Source organism: Physeter macrocephalus, chromosome 12 (assembly GCF_002837175.3).
Source record: "Physeter macrocephalus isolate SW-GA chromosome 12, ASM283717v5, whole genome shotgun sequence".
Lineage (NCBI taxonomy): Eukaryota > Metazoa > Chordata > Mammalia > Artiodactyla > Physeteridae > Physeter > Physeter macrocephalus.
In genome coordinates, this window is record NC_041225.1 from 70193526 (window position 1) to 70210433 (window position 16908).

At 42.3% G+C, this 16908-nt stretch overlaps 1 protein-coding gene across 5 annotated transcripts in view; it reads left to right on the plus strand.

Moving 5' to 3' along the window:
* Positions 1–1510: 1510 nt before the first annotated feature.
* The window catches only part of SPTBN1 (spectrin beta, non-erythrocytic 1), a 168197-nt gene continuing 152799 nt past the window's right edge, over positions 1511–16908 (plus strand). Inside the window, exons 1-2 of one of the 5 annotated variants that reach the window (XM_028496660.2) lie at positions 1511–1711; positions 4514–4595. The gene's annotated coding sequence lies outside the window, so the exon portion shown is untranslated. Of the gene's footprint in view, positions 1712–2340; positions 2419–4513; positions 4596–16908 lie in introns of those variants that run through there. The other 4 variants (XM_055089181.1, XM_028496659.2, XM_028496658.2 and 1 more) reach the window with 4 other exon arrangements.

Genomic DNA, 16908 nt, shown 5'->3' on the forward strand with positions numbered 1-16908 from the left:
CATATAGATCAAATATAAGCTTTGGTCAAACATTCAAACTGATGGCGAAAGCCTAAAAGGAAGAATAATCTTCACTTTGCGGAGACGATTTTGTTTAGTTTTATTTTAAAATATTCATGAAAAATACATACAAAAATATAAATCCATCATGTCTACTGATTTGAGACATAAGCACGATCCTAGCTATTTGACTATTATCATCGTTATTATTATTTATTTTTTGAAAAAATTTTTATTCAGCTATTGAGGGTCAGATCTTTAGGAGAAAAGCCTTAGGGCTTTTTTTTTTTTTAAACAACGGAGAAGGCCCCTCTTCCCTCTGAAGGCTTACAGTGCCGCCTCGGGCACTTACAGAGCACGCAGAAAGTCAGTTTCTCCAGGCTGTTTTCTAAAGAGCGTTTCTATTCGTGGTCCTGGTGATGACACCATGTTTTCTCCTCAACAGTGGCCGTTCCAGAATTTCTACATAGCTTCGGGGATTGCCAGGGTAGGCAAGATGGTTGAGAATCGGCTCCAGCACTTGCCAAGTCTCGAGGAAACGTCCCGTGTCCATCTCACGGTACATGGGTAGGGGGAAAACTCAAGCCCTCAGGCCATCGCGTCCCCACTTCCTAGGAATGGCTCGGGAAGGGCACCCGAATCAGGCTAAAATGAGCCGGCGTTAGGGCGAGAGAGGCAAGAGTTGCACGAACCACTTGTAGGGCCTATTACCAGCTACCCCGAGGGAAAGGGTGAAAAATCACTCATAAAGGAGGAAAATCTTGACTTCGCTGAGGAACAACCGCCTTCCCTCCATCGCCCAGGTTTCCCACGGAGAGGTCACCACCGGTCTTCATCAGGCTGGGCAGAACCTATAAGGCATCACCACCTAGAACTAAAACTAAACAACCAAACGACTCTCCAAAGCCTCCCTCAACACGCTCTCTCCATTGCGTTCCAAACGCAAACATCGGGGGCAAAAAGAGGCTGCACGAGTCACGTAGAAAATTAGGCTGCCCTTTTCCATGGCGATAATCGAATTAGCCTCAAATTAAACATGAAATTGGCCCTTGCCGGCTGTGGGGACAAAGCCCCCATTGTCCCTTGGCTCGGACAGCGCGGCGGCGGTGCCCACCCTGCCCAGGCCAGCCCCGGCCAGTCCCCGCGGCAGGGGACAAGGTCGGCGCTGGGCCAGGGCAGAGGCTCCGCGGGGAAAGCGTGGACGCGCCCGAGGTTCGGGTCGCGCGCGGAGCAGGCGCCTGGTGGGCGGCTGCGGGTCTCACGGCGAGCGCGGAGGGCCGGCGGGAGAAGGAAACCGAGGAGGGAGGAGCGCGGCAGAGGGGAGGAGGGTATGCGGGAGAGAGCGTGTGCGCGCGCGCGTGTGTGCGCGCACCCGGCGCCTGCCCGCGTCCGCGCGCTCCCTCTCCCCGCCCCTCGCCCCCTCCCTGCAGCTCCCTCCCCTCCTCCCCCCGCCCCGCGCTCCCGCCCAACCCCCGGAATCAGTGCAGCTGTTGCCGAGCAGGCTGCGGATTCCTCCAGTCCCTCCCTCGGCCGCCTCTCCGCCCGGAGCGAGCGCGCAGCCCCGCGCAGCAGCGCCCACCGGTCCCGTCCTGTGAGCCCCGGCCCCAGCCGCGGACAGCCCCGCGGAGTTGCCTCCCGGCCCACCCGCCCGGCCGCCGAGGAGCGGGAGGAGGACGGGACCCCGGCGCCCCCACCCCCCTATCCGCGGGAGGTAGGTAGGGGGCCTGAGGCAGGAAGATGCCAACTCACTGGGACTGTCTCCCGGGCTGGCTCCTGGGCGGCGGGAGGAGGGGCGCGGGCCCAGGCAGGGAGGACGCGGCTGTCCCGCTGTTGCCCTGCGCCTGGGAAGCGGGTTGGGGGCGGGGAAGCTGTAGAGCCCGGGCGGGGGCGGCGCGGGGAGCCGGGTCTCCAGTGGCTTCTGAGTACGCGGGCGGTGCGGGGCGGGGGGCGGCGGGCTCCGCAGGGAGGCGGTCGCAGAGCAGCCGTGCGCACCGCGGCCGCCCAGCCTCATCCCTGGACGCATTGGGGCCGATTCCTTCCCCGCCTCCGCCGCCGCCGCCTCCCTCCAGCCGGGCGCAGCGGCCCCCGGCGCGGGGGTGGTTGCGAAGTGGGCAGACGGGAGGGTGTATTTTCGGGTGCCCTCTCTCTAGCCCCGGCTGGTGGCGAGCGGGGGCGGTGTTGACAGGGCCGGGCTCTGCGCGTAACGGTACGGGGGATGCAGCCAGGCGTGGTCCCGGCTGCGCCGCGCTGCAGCTGAAACGGAGGCGGCGGCCCGGCGCCCCCACCCCCGCCCATCCTCGCTCCCGCCCCCCGCCCTCCCTGCCGTCCCCGCTCTCCCAGGGCTGGGCGGGAGCCGCCTCGGGTCGCGGAGCCGCCGCTGCGCCCGCCCTTCAGCTCCTGCCACCCTCTCTTCAACAGGTTTGTGCTAGCGCGGGGACCCTCCGGGCTTGCCTTTGGGGAGGTGGGCTGGAAGTACCTCTGGTCATCAGCCCTCACACCACGCCCGCGGCCCTCTTTTTGAGGGGAGCCTTCCCTTTGTTTTTGTGATAGGAAAGATGCCAAGTGCTTGCCGTCAGATGGGGAGGGGGGAGTGTTGTGGGCATCGGTACACAAACCGTGTCCGTTATTTTTCCAGTCAAAAGCCGGGCCAGATAGTAAGTGAGGAGAGGGCGAGTATGGGGGTGCTTCGGCGGAGGAGAAAAATGGATTCGGTGGGGTTTATCTGGACGGGGATGTGATTTTTTTTGGCAAGATGGATGGCTCACGGTGCCCTCGCCGTGATGCAGCACAATGCAGCAGTATCGCAGCCTCCCCTGGTTCTCGCTGGCGGGGCTTGGCAAGGCCACTCGGCGCCTGCGGCCCCCGCCGGGCCCCACCCAGGCCCAGGGCTGCCCTTGGCCGAGACCCGGAGCTGCTTCTACCTTGTCATGCAGCTTCAGCTGGATGTGGCGTCGGGAGGACCAGGTCACCTAGTTGTGAGGGGGGGAGTCTTCTCTTTGGGTAACCCCCTCCTGCCTAGCCTGTTGGGCCGTGCAGGGATGAAGGGGTTCCTGCAGTGCTAATGCGGACAGAGGGAGTCGGCCTGCGGCTGCGGACCCGAATCACATCTCCGACCGAGGGACCTGAGTCGTAGGGAGGGGCTGCCGGGAGGACCGGGCCCAGTGGTGTGCGGAGGCAGTGGTGCAGTCTGTCCTGGGAGTCGCAGCGTCTTTTCCCCCGTAATTCGTAAACCACAACCCACCTCTCCATCTATTTCACCATACGTGAAAGTTGATGTTTATTACTTGGTGCTTTACAGCTACGACATTTCGGTACTTCTGTCTTCGATCAATACTAAGAGTATGAATTTTTCCTGTAGGAAACCATTTTTTGACATGAAACCATTGATATATTTTAGTTCATATGTCCCTGAGACATTCTTAAAAATGTTAACATTCAGTAAATTGTTTTAAAAAGAACTTATATATGTTTTTGATGGCTGGTAAATGATTTCTTTAACCTGTATTTGCTTTGTTTTCATCGTTTGCGTTTTCTGTAATAGAATACAATTACATATTCGGATTCTTTATTAAGGATTATTGGGTAAATGTGTCATGGTTGATGGTAAATTGGTATTCATATTGGCTTTGATAGCCAAGTTAAGTCTCCAGTCATGAATAATGGGATTGTGGTGGTAACTGACTGCATTTGTTTGTTTACATGTATGTGTACTTTTTATATACGTATATTTTGCAGATGTGGCGGGGGAGGGGATTGTGAAGGGCAGACCACCAGGGCCTGTGTAGCTGGTATCTGGTCAGAAGGAGATGTTCCAACATCCTCATCTATTTAGTCTGGGGTAGTACCCGAGGAATTTCCCTTCTAAATGCCACTTCTACATTTCAGTGTGGGATGGCAAATGGGATACATTTCAGATTTCACCCCAGGCTCTTCTAGAATGTATAGGTGAAAAAGGGGATTTCAGTATGTTAACTGGAAGGGAAGATCAGTGTTTCAAAGCAAGGGTATGTCTGCTTTTATTTTTTAAATCTCTAATGAACCCAAGTTAGTGGCATTTGATTTTATGTGGCTCTGCAGAATAGAATTGACTGCAGATTGTGTGGTTTATGTGCATTATTTTCAGTAATAGAGGGCCATTAAAATGTAGAATTTTTTAGATTTGGGCTAAACCTTTGTTCTGGTTGTATAAAATCATGTTGCATTATGATGTTTGGGAGTATTCCTTCCATGGATTATCCAGACATTTTGGATTTACTGTGTTGTAAGAAAATACCCTGTGTTGATGTCACAGGAGGTTTAGCTGTTCTGACTTACCAGGTGAAGAATTCTGTTAGGTTAAGCTCTTTGTAACTCTGTTTTCTCTGGATGGACCAAAACCTTCATCAGAGAGAATGAATGAGAAGTACTGGGGCAGTGAAGAAACTGCTGTCACTTGTACGTCTTCTCCTGTGCAGGCTTTCGGTAAAGAGCATCTCTCGGATGAGAGTAGTAACAACTGTCTGTGATGTTGCAGGAGCAAGCAACAAGACCTCACTCTACTAGTGACACATCCTTAGCAGAGACTTGGCATTGGCAGAGTTTCCTTGGAACAGTATGTGAGTGGTTATTTTGTCTTGCTGTATGAAAGTATGACTTTACATGTAGAAGTACTATTTTGAGATGGGAGGATTTTACTACTTCTAAACAAACATAGTCCTGATGAGTGGAAATTATTGTGTGGTTTTTGTTGAGATAATAAGCGTTTCATTTTAACAGCATTTTCTTAGAATTTTAAAGCCCAACATATATATTTTTTACATGCAGTGATGGGTTGCTCCTTTAATTACGTGGGGCCCCCCCACCAACATCTGCATGATAATCAGGCCTTAATTAATGTTTTGTGAATATCTTTATGGTAGTCCTGGTTTCTTCCTTTGAGACTTTTGGGAATGTAAACCATTCTTCCATAAGGAAAGGGCTAATACCCCTGCTGGAAAAGCTATTTCTCTAAGTCTGTGCACGTGAGTAAAACCTCTCCTGGAGTTCTCTTGTAAGTTTTCAGTCTTTGCTGTTTCTCAAAGCACCTTTTCTTTGCAAAAGACCTAGTTTAGTACTCTTGATTTTTTTCTGATAACAAGTGTCCTGTATCCAAGTTTTTATAGTGTAGGAATAACGTCATCAATCTCTACTTCAGGGGAAAATGAAACGGTCTCAATTAGATATTCTCATTTCTATTTTTAAACATCACCAGAGAAGGCATTTTCATGATGTCTCTTGCTACCATAGTGAGGTGAGGTTCGTGGACCAGCAACATTAGGACAGGATCACTTATGAAGTGGGAGCTTGTTGTATATGTAAATTCTTAGAGGCTCAGTCCTTTCCAATCAAAATTTGCATTTTAAAATGATCCCTAAGTGGTCTGTATGGACATTAAATTGAGAAACTGCTTTACTCCTTCAGCTAAAAGACCTCCATATCAAAAGGTTCTTACTAGTATCTTTTGTCTTTTGCTGAAGTATCAGCACATTTTTTCCCCTTGCATCACTAAGAAATTGATGCATGCTTTGTAACTTATTTAATACAGAAATATTAAATAAATATTTAACTTAAAGTTCTATAATCTTTAGGTGGAAGAGCTCTATTTACTATGTTTATTTAGATTAATCATTTTTTTAGGTTCTTTTCTAAAACATCTCTAAAGTTGAAATAACAATCTCCCCACCCCTCCCCTAGAAGAAGGCATTAGTTTTGAGAGAGCAGAACTGGAGTCCAGGAAGCTAAACTCCTGACCATAGGGTCCCCTCTACTACCTCTGCTCTCCTCTGGCATCTTGTTCTCTGTCATCAGCTATTTTTCCTGGTGTATTCAATATCCTGACCTTCTGGTCCATTTTTTTCCCTTAAAGTTGTTTTTTATTAAGTGATTTGTATATACAAAATAATGCTCATAAAAGATATGTTACAGAATCACAAACCAATAGACACTCAGGCAGCCACCACTTAGTTCAAGAAGAAGAACCTATTATACATTCGGAGTCTCCTATGTGCCCCTCTGTCATCCCATCTGAAGCAACCACGGTCCTGAATTTTGTGTTTATCATTCCCTTGCTCTTCTTTATGGGTTATCCTTTTAAAAATTCTTATTTATTTATATGTTTCAGAACTTTATATAAATGAAATTACACTTTACGTATTTTTCTGTGACTTGTCCTTTCAGATTAACATATTCCTGAGACTCATTCATTTTGTTGCTGTAGTTCTTTCGTTTTCACTGCTGTGTAGTATTCCACCATGGCTTATTTATTCTTTCTACTGTAGATGGAGATTTGGATTGCTTTTAGTGTTTTTTTTTCTTTTGCTATTATAAAAGGGCTGCTATGAATGGGTCTTCTACATGTCTCTTATTATGTATGTGGGGATACATGCACATGCACACAAACATATTATTTGTTTTTCTCTCTCTCAGGAATGAAATTTGCTGGCTCATAGGATATATGCATCATCAACCTTACTAGATAATGCCAAACCTTATTAGATAATGCCAAAGAGATTGTATTGATTATATTCCTACTAGAAGTATACAGCTGTTATAGTTTTTCCACAACCTTGCCAGACTTCAAAATGTTGTCCAGTCATATTTGTGAAATGTTATCTCATTGTGCTTTTTATTTGCAATTTCCCTGATTATTGAGGTTAAGTATATATTTATAGTATTGACCTTTTGGGTTCCCTCTTTTGTTAAGTCCTTGTTTAGTCTTTTGTCTGTATGTCTTTTAGATATTTTTTTATTGATTGATTTAATGTAGATTGCCTAATAATCCCTTGTGGATTATATGTGTTGCAAAAACTACCTCCCAGTTTGTGGTTTGTTTTTTTTTTTAACTCTTTGTGGTCTATTTTAGTCAACAGTCACTCATAATTTCAGTAGAGTCATAATCAAGTTTTTGTTCTTTAAGGTCTGTAAGTATGATTATGTTGTTGCAGAAAATTTTTCCTTAGTTTGGAAAGAGCTTGGGTTTTAGAGTCAAACAGATCTGGGCTCAAATCCTAATGCTATTGTATACCAGCGATGTGGTCACATCTAGGTCCTTGGGTTAGTTCATTACTCTTGGAATCATGATTTCCTCATCAGTAAAGTTGAAATAATAATACTTCCTCATACAGTTGTGAGATAGCAGTGTACAGTGCTAGGCACATGGTAGGCGTTCAGCTGATAACAGTTCCATTCCTTTCTCTTTGGACTACCCAAGCTATACAAGCCACTGACCCCTCTTGGAGTGCTTTCTCAAAACTACCTTAACATTTTTATGTCAAAAGAGCTGTTATTCTTTTATTTTTAAAAATTCTGTGTTACCAATGGAATTTTTATATTGATTAACAGAGGCTGCGCAAGACCACTTAGTGGAAACCCTTTGTCAGTTCAGTTTCCTGTTCTTCAAAGTAGTGTAATTATAGTTCTTTTACAAAGAAACATTTATATGAATGTTATTCCTTTGCTGCTACTCTAAGATTACTTTGCAGTATGGTTTTTAATGCAGTAAATAACTATTGGGTACCTTCTGTAGCCAAGGCTTGTCATTGGGTTAGGATGATGGTGGTGTGGGCTGGCTTAAAGCTGAATAAGAATTAGTTCCTGAATCCAAGGACTTTATACTCCTAATGTATAGAATATACTCTCTATAGGTACACGGAAGATAAAGATCTTTTACTGACCAGGTGTGTGACTTCAGCAAGCCATTAATCTTTCTCGTCTCAGATCTAAATTTATCAAATGAAAAACTTAGATGAAAACCTAGTGGGGGTTAAAACCTGGCACATGGGCACCACTCCCTGTGTCCCTGGGAGGCATAGAAAATCAATCAGGGCACTCTTTCTGCAGAGCTGAGATGGGGCCCCAGGAACACCCTCAATACAGTGTTCGAGTCAGGAACTGCCAACTGATCGGATCTGGCACTTAGGTTTCAAGATCCTGTACACCTAAAATTCTGTGATGGTATTTGAGTAACACAACACTTTGGCAGTTGTTCAAAACACAGTGGAACAGGAAGAAACTAGAAGCAAGGAGACAGGAAAGAGGTGATGGTGAAGGTCCAGAGATTAAGGGAGCAAGTGATGGTGGAGGCTGAGAGAATGAGGAGGAGGGGAGAGATGGGAGAAAGGTTGTGAAGACCCAATCCTTTGCTGACAATTTGCAGGGTGACTGGATGGGAGTGGTCCTGAGTGGATGAGGAGCTAAAATAAAGGGTTCAGGTTCGAATAATGACAAAGAGCATGGTTGTCACCATGATGACAGAAGTAGACAGGTTAAGGGGAAGAGTGGATATCTGGTTGGGAAGAGAATCAGTTTTGTGTTTAAATGTGTTGAATTTGAGGTTCTGGCAGAACCCTTCATGGAGATAATGCTCAAGAAGTTGAAGGAGACAGGTCAGGGCTAGGGTGGCTGAGGAGAGGCTGTTGGATGCAGGAGTCCTGAGCCTTAGGCTCTGGAATTACTCCATCTTGTCACTCCACGCACTGGCTAATTGACCTTGGGCAAGCTGCCTTGACCTCTCTGTGAGCCTCAGTATCTTCATCTGCAAAATGGTGGTATGACAGTTTCTGTCACAAAAGATTATGAAAGCTAAGTGGGATAATCCAGTGCCATCACAATACGTTTTAATTCTCATAAAACGTGAAATTTTTGCTTAGTTTCTCTTACTTTTATGCTTCCTTTCAAATAATTTGATTTATTCAGAAAAGATACGTTCCAGTAAACAATACCATCATGCAGATAAATAATGCTAAGTCTATATTAAACTTGTCCCTATGTCTAATTAGTAGGAAAAGCAAACATGATTAATACTTATTTTTAATAAATAAGAAAACGCTAAAACCCTAGTGCTTAGGGAAAGGATAGGAACATAGTTTGTAAAAGAAGATAGCATAGAAGCCAATAACCGTATTCAATTGTTCAAACCCACCAGTAATATGAAATAAGAACTAAAACAATTAGATTAATTTTCCACTTAAATTGGTAGGTAATGCTCTCTGGGATGCTGTGAGATTGGGCCTCTGCATCACCTGTTGGGAGAACATTTGGATTAATACAAACTGAGTGGAAAACAGGGGGTCCTATATATATAACAGAAAACTTAAATGTTTATGCCTTTTGGGCTGAAATTCCCCTTGTAGTTCTGTAATCTAAAGAAAGAATTAAAAATAAGGACAGGCTTTTGAGCAGGGATTTTCTTAGCAATATTAATAGTGGAAGAGCAAATGTGGCATAGTCAAATAAATTATGGCACAGGCATAGTATGGAATTCAATGTACTGCTTAAAATAACGGTTTGTTAGAGTATTCCTGAAAAGGGAAAATGCTAACAATATAATATTCATTGGAAATATCTGTATGCAAAGCTGTACAGTATGGTATAACTCCAGTTCTGTTATATTAAAGACTGGAAGGAAATACATTAAAATATTAATGGTTTGCTTTGGATGGTGGGTTGATGGGTGATTTCCTTTCTTATATGAAAGGAAATTCCTATGACTTAATGTTTCTCATTTGGAATTTTGAAATAGTTTACAAATAGAGAAGAGTACAGTAAATAATATAATAGACTACCATGAGGATCATTTTTAAAGTAATAAAGAAAGCAATCAACCATTTAGTTTTTTAAAAAGAAATGAAAAAAGTAAGCCTGGCCAATTGTAGATTATTGCTAGGGGATGGTTTAAGATTCCGAAGGGTTGCCATATCTGTCCACTGCACTTATCTAGAGCAGTGGGAAAACATCAGCATCTGTAAGTCACCTTCTGAAGGGTGTGGATCTGAGAGGGGTAGAGCATTCAGATGTAATGGAATGATAGCTTGACACCACTAATATGGGTCAGCTTAAAGAGTGGGGAAGAACAGGTTTCTTTACTGTTTCCAAACTGCACACTTGTGTGACGAGAGCAGTGGAATTCTGTGACATATTTATTCTCACTTGTAGAAGCCCAAACACTGCTGCTGGAACTAATTTTGTAACCATTAGACCATCAGGTTTCATTGGTATTGGTTAGAAATGTAGATAAAATTACAAGTGAAATACTGTATGCTAACACATATATATGGAATCTAAAAAAAAAAAAGTTCTGAAGAACCTAGGGGCAGGACAGGAATAAAGACGCAGATGTAGAGAATGGACTTGAGGACAAAGAGAGCGGGAAGGGTAAGCTGGGACGAAGTGAGAGAGTGGCATGGACTTACATATACTACCAAATGTAAAACAGATTGCTAGTGGGAAGCAGCCGCATAGCACAGGGAAAATTCTGAGTGAAAATTTTAAAATAAAAATGACTCGAGATTTAGATTACTTCCAATTAATGGTTTCTCAGCATTTGGGAATATTCAGGCTAAGAGTGGGAGGAATGAATTTTAATGATATCCTTCCTTTTTTCTTATGAAAAATTCTTATATGTTATATATGACATTTATGTATGCATATAATGATATCTAGTTTATCTGTCTATCACATAAATGAGAAAGAGAGATGTGTGTGATTGAGAAAGCGCCACCATGAAGGGAGACAAAGGGCTATTTTAAGGCTTTTTAAGTGGGGAATTTTATAGAGATAGTATTTTGAAGGAAGGTGAATCCCAGGAATGAGTCACTTTGTCCTTAGACGGTGAGGGAAATGTTGGAGAGGAAATAGTACTTTCTGTTTTATGGTCCACGTCCTCAACTGTATTGGTACTTTGTAAAATGTAGCTTATAAAAATGAACTAATTTACTTTCAGGAATTTTGCATTTTTTCTGCCATGAACTTTAAATGGTTGATTGAGGGAGGGGTTCAGGTGAAGTGTGCTTTGAGATATGAAAGTAAGATGTTATAACTTCAAGATTGCTTTAAAATTGGGCCTTGTATATAGGCATCATAATTCCACTCTTAGTGAACTCTAAAGAACCATTTGACATCTCTGCTCTAGGATCCTAGATTTCCTTGCTGGTTCTGATCTTTAACATATAAACTTGGAGCCGTTACTTAGGCAGTAAACTGTGTATCAGAATATAACTACGAATTTTTTACTCAACAGATGAAATAGGATGAAATTTAGAATGACATATAAATAGAATTTATTCTTTTGAAATATATATGTTCAGTGTTTAATTTGTGTAATTAAATATGTCTCTGCTTAGTAAGTTCATTAGCCTAACTGGTTATCTCTGGGTGATGGGATTGTGGAGGAGTTCTAATTTCATCTCTCCATATATTCCAAATTTTTTGAAAATACTTACCAATAAACTTTGATTTTTATTAAAAATATCCTAACACTCACCATAACAAATGTCATTTTAGCGGGATAAAAACTAATGAGTGAAATGATTAATCAGCTAAATATACCCTCCGCTGTTCAATTTTTTTCTACCAGGGCTTTCAGAAAGGCAGCATTAATAGTACTGAAGGTGTAAAGAACGCTGAAGTTTTGAAAAGATTTTTCCATTCCTCATTTAAATGTGCAGTTTGTTAGAGCCTTGCCATTTCCGTGGAGTGTGGGAAAAGATGTAGAAACTGGGCCACAAGGGAGCCTGACAGAAGCATCATCCGGGCAGAGACCAGCCTCGAATGGCTACTGCCTTTGGTTCTGGATGAAATTTCTTGTTGTTTCCCTACCCTCTTGGATGGCTGTTTCAGGGATAATTTTTGTCCTGGTGTGTTTGCTTCAAGGCCAAATCTAAATGTTCAAGGGCTACACATTTTTGTGGAATGTTCTTCACCAACTGTACAGAGTCTTTGAGGTGGGATAATGCATATTTTTATCACGGTCTAGGGCTTCCCCCCCCCTTTTATCTTACTTAAAGGGGAAGAAAAACCTAGATTCTTCCCTAAGACAATACTTATTATTTTTCTCTGCAATGTTTAAACATTTTCCATTGTATTTTTTAACCTGTAGCATAAGAGTGCTTTTATAGGGAGAACAATCATCTTGAAAATTAAAATGTTCATTTTCTTCACCTTTTAGAATCCCTGAATTTTTTGACAGTGTCTGCTACTATATACAGTATGTTAGGTTTTTTCTGAATAGTTTATGTAAAATATATATTTTCAAAAAGGTATAAATTAGCATAAAATCATCATAACATAGCAATTTAACAAATTTCAAAATAATATTTATTACCAAAATAATAAATATTGTAGAGCATATGGAAAATAAAAATGAACGCAAAGAAGAAAATTAAAGTCACTGACCCCATTCAGTGACCCCGGAGACATGCAGTTATCGTTTTGGTGTTTGTCTTTTAAGCCTTTTTTCCCTCTGTACATATTTGTTCGTCTCATGAATAAGGGTCAGTTCTCAAAGCTCAAGCTAAAGATGTAAAGTTTTCACAGTCTGAATAACCCCTCGATGTTTATCACCCTTCCAGTTGGTACAAGTAGCATGACAGAACATAATATCTTATTACTACTGGCCATATTTAAAACTGTGGCTTATGGATACTGTCGGTTTCCCTGAGTTGTTTCAGTGGCGGGGTGTTAAGGAAAACGGCAAAGATTGAGAGAACCCCAAATTTGCTTATTGTAGATACTTCTCTTCTTTAAAAAAAATTGTTTTATAGTGGAAAAGTACCAGAAATTAAGCTATCATTAGATAATGTGTGCTTTCTGTTTGTTTTGAGAGGAATTCCCATCAGAGTTGCGTTAATTCCCTTGAGAGACATCTCCATATGCATCGGACAACATCTGATTTTACTTTTGTCTTCAGATTTCAGTCTTTGGAACCAGCTACCCTATAAAGTGTTGCAAATGGAATGGATGTGGTTATTATAATCTTGGTTTTAAATGTAATAAATTTTACTGGGCTGGGTTTGGTTGTAATTGTTGAAAGCATACAGTATAGCTCAGCTTTCCTAGGGTATTTGTATCAGCTGAATTCTTTAAAATTCTATCTTTGGATCCGGGATCTATTTCAAGGAGAAAAAGCAATATACATATTTGATTATGCAAACCAGTTTCTTAAGCCGTGGGACCTCACATGGTTGGATGTGATGCAGGTGACTTGCTGGTGCTTCTTTGTTGCCTTAATTCTAGTATAGTTGGCCTCTTCCTGAAGAAGGTGCTAAAATGGTTTCTTCATGTGTTGAGGGAAAGAGGGAGTGGCGAGAGGGGAGAAATACCCTTTCATTGGAAGAGAAAGAAAGCCCTTGCCAGCAATTTCTGTGAGGTACTTTGTGGTTGTTACTGGTCTCACTTGGGTTGGTTGGCCACAAGGAAAAATGGCAAATGACCTTCTTCCCAGGGTTAAACACTAAGGCCAGTGGTGGCTCCTTGCACAGTTGAGAGGGGAAATCTGAGCTGGGCCTGGTGATGGATGGAGCAGGGTTGGGTGATGGAGCTCAGGTACACTATGGATTTCCTCTCTCCAAATGAGGGATTGTTCAGAAACTCCCAACCTGGTGGGAGTCATTCTCTTTGAGGGTGGCCAAAACCTATCAAGGGAAATGTTTAATGGTTAATGTGCCTGGGCTGACTGAAGCCTGGAGTAGGGAGGGATCTCAGCTTGACCTACAGGCAGCTGCAAACGTTGAGTCTTGGCACCTGGGAAGGCACTGAGCTGAGACAGTGCCCAGAGTCTGGTCCTGGTGCCCCAGGTTAGGAAGAGCAGGAGGCTTGAACGTAGCCTTATCTGGACCTTTGACTGGATGAGCACACCTGTCTCTATTTTAGGAGGCGAGTGGTTAGAGGTATCAGTCGGGTAACTTCTCTGAAAGGGGCCTGGTCCTTCTCACAGCGAGGTTGACAGCTCTGTGCTGCCAGCTGTCCTTAAATACCCGACTTATCTCCTGGGGTGGAGTCGAAGAAGCACCCTGATCCTGGAGCAGAGACATTTGTGTGCCATTTGAGCAGAAGAGAAACCAGTGCACACTTTGTGTTTTATTCTTTAAGGTAGGTTTTTTTGTTTTTTTGGGGGGGGTTTTTGGGGTCTGTTTGTTTGTTTTTAAATCAACACCCACTGCCAGAAGAATTCCTGAATTTCCCTGATAATCAGGATGATTTCTCATTTCGAAAGGCTTGTTTTGCTTTTTAAGTATGTGTTCCTGACATTAAGAACATCAGCTTTCATCCTAGTTCTAAAAATCTTTGATTCAGAAAGGGTGAAAGTTTAATTAGACAGCAGGCTAATTTATTGTCTTGTTCCTGAGGAAGACTGTTCTTGTCTGTCAGTTGAATTTTATATATATTAATATATATAAATATATATATATATTTCCAGTTCTGAAGAATGATTTTGTTAGTGTATGTTTGCATGACTATTTTCTTAATTATAATATATTTTCCTTTGGACTATACCCTTGTTAAAGGAAACTTGTTCACATGAAATAAATATATATTTAGTGGGTCATGCTTGAGAACTGCTTCTCAGTCTTCTCAACTTTTGAAGTCAGTAGTTTTTCAATGTAAAGGCTGTATCGATAGCTGGCCCATCACTGGAATGTTGTGCAGCTGTGCAGACCATGAGGAGCAAATGTGCTAATTAAATATATTTTTTTAGCAAGAATGGAATGTAACAGCATGTGGTTAACCATTCCAGTTTGTTTTTGAAGAGGACTTTTTTTTTTTGGCCAAATATTAACAATTAGAGAGTACATTGACTTAGAGGATGTAATGCTGTGTTAAATCATTCTTTTCACGGAGGTAATGGGACTCATTAAGTCCTGAGATTATCCTTTAAAATACACCGTGATTAATAATCTGCCTCAAAATGTAGGCAGTGGCTGCATGACTAGGGTCTAGCATCTGTAGTCGGGATTTGAGCTTGTTTTTTTTCCCTCTGTATCAGTTCTCCTTCCTTGGTTGGTGAGTATTCAGCCTTTCTCTGGGCACTGACACACAGCATTTCCTCCCAGTTTGAACAGTATTCTGGTACTTGTTTTGGGGACCCATGTGAATTGGATCATTTGGATTAAGCTGCATCCACACAGATGGTGCTCTGATTTTTTTTTTTTTTTTAGTCAGACATTGTTCAAAGTGAACGGATGGGAATAAATGGCAGGTTGGTTGTGTAATGTGGCAACATCTTACTTAGTGTGTCTTTAGAGATAAGTGGGGTGAGATTCCAGCAAGGCTGTGCATAAAAAATTAGAATGTGTTGGAGAACTGCCAAGAGATTGGGAGCAAGCTGTGTGACAAGCACTGATGCAGTTTTGTCCTGCCTTAAAATAGCTACAGTTTAACAAAATATCTTGAAACTTGTCATTTCACTTGAGCAAAGAATTGGAGTAGAGGTGGTAGCTTTCCTCTTCAGCAAGGTTTATTTTTATTTATTTATCTTTTTGTTCCAATGATCTTAAATCTTGTGACTATATGGAGGAAAACACTTCTGTGTAACATCAAATCTTGCATGGTTTTACCTGGACTAATGAGTAACGCGTTTTCCCAGACTTCACGTGGAGGTTCCCCTGCCCCACCTACTCCACTCACTGCAAAATATGCAGTCTTTGTTGTTTGAATGAAAATTGGGGCCCTGAAGGTTTAAAAAAAAAGTCCTATATTTTATATATCTGACTGTCATTTGTATATGAATTATTGATGGTTGGATGCCAAAACATTGTAGAAGCAGAATAAAAGGCATTTGGTTACTGTCATGCAAAATCTTATTTTTTTCTTTGCTTACTCACTTTTTGACTTCATGTCATTGGCCATTTGTCTGCAGTACTTGATTCTTGTGTGTAATTGGTTTACTTCCTGACTGGTCTTTCAAAATTGTTTTTAATTGCAAGGCTTGTTTTTTTAAGTCAGCATGGTAGAAACAAGGTTGGGGGGGCGGGGCTGTGCAGTCTTTAGGAGGAGCCCCGTGTGGGGCGCTGGGAGCCTGATGGGGACATGAACAGCGCCGGTGGGTTGGTGGGTTGGGTGGCTGGGTGGAGGCGGGGGCTGCCTGTGGGGATAATCCAAAGAGTTTGGGTTCTGTGAAGATGAAATCTTTAAAAATGCAGTATTTGGATTACTGAGTGGAACTAAAATAAAAACAGAGGATTTAGATGTTAACTATAACAGGAAAACAGTGAGTGAACTTTTATCTTAAAGCGCTTATATACAAACCAAGTTCCTAGTAAGAATTTTCTGAAAGTTGGTATTAACAGATATCTTAATTATCCTCTAATTTAAAGTCTGTTAGAAGTTTGGACTTGGACTAATTGCAATAATTTTATAGCTCTTTAGAGTGCCCCGCAAATGGCTTTGTTTCTTTTGTTTTGCTGTCTGCAGATCTATTATATTTTGAATTTTGCTTTGCCACTTTTCGTATCTTACATATATTTCAGAGGGCTTCTCCTTGTATGGAAACATTATTTCTGGCTCTATGTAAGTGCCTCATACAGAGATTTATAGCTTATAATTATTAGGTCTTTGGTCAGTAAAGTTAAGGTTACTTTTCTAGGTGTGTTTTCAGAATCTGTAAAAAACATTTTGTTTTTTTTTACAACATGAAAAATATTTTGTAGAAAATGTGGAGATACTTAGCTTCTCAGAAGTATTGATCTTTTTCATTCTTAAATGGCAAATGACTTCTCTATGTGGTATGGTTGATGTATTGGAAAATTTCTTTATGATTTCTAAACTTTTTAAATTACGCTTTTGCCTTTCCCTTCTTTTACACATTCCCTGTTTTTTGAAACATACTCTTGGATAGCCATGTTGGTAAGTTGAATTCAGAAGGTGTGAACTGTGAGCCAGAGCCACCAACCAGTTCCCTTTTTACTTAACACACTGTTATCTGATCTGCTTGTGAAACTTGATTTTGGGTTATTTTCATCTCAGACCATTCTTTTATTATTTTTTTTATTTTTATTTTTTATTTTTATTTTTTTGTGGTATGCGGGCCTCCCTCTGTTGTGGCCTCTCCCGTTGCGGAGCACAGGCTCCGGACGCGCAGGCTCAGCGGCCATGGCTCACGGGCCCAGCCGCTCC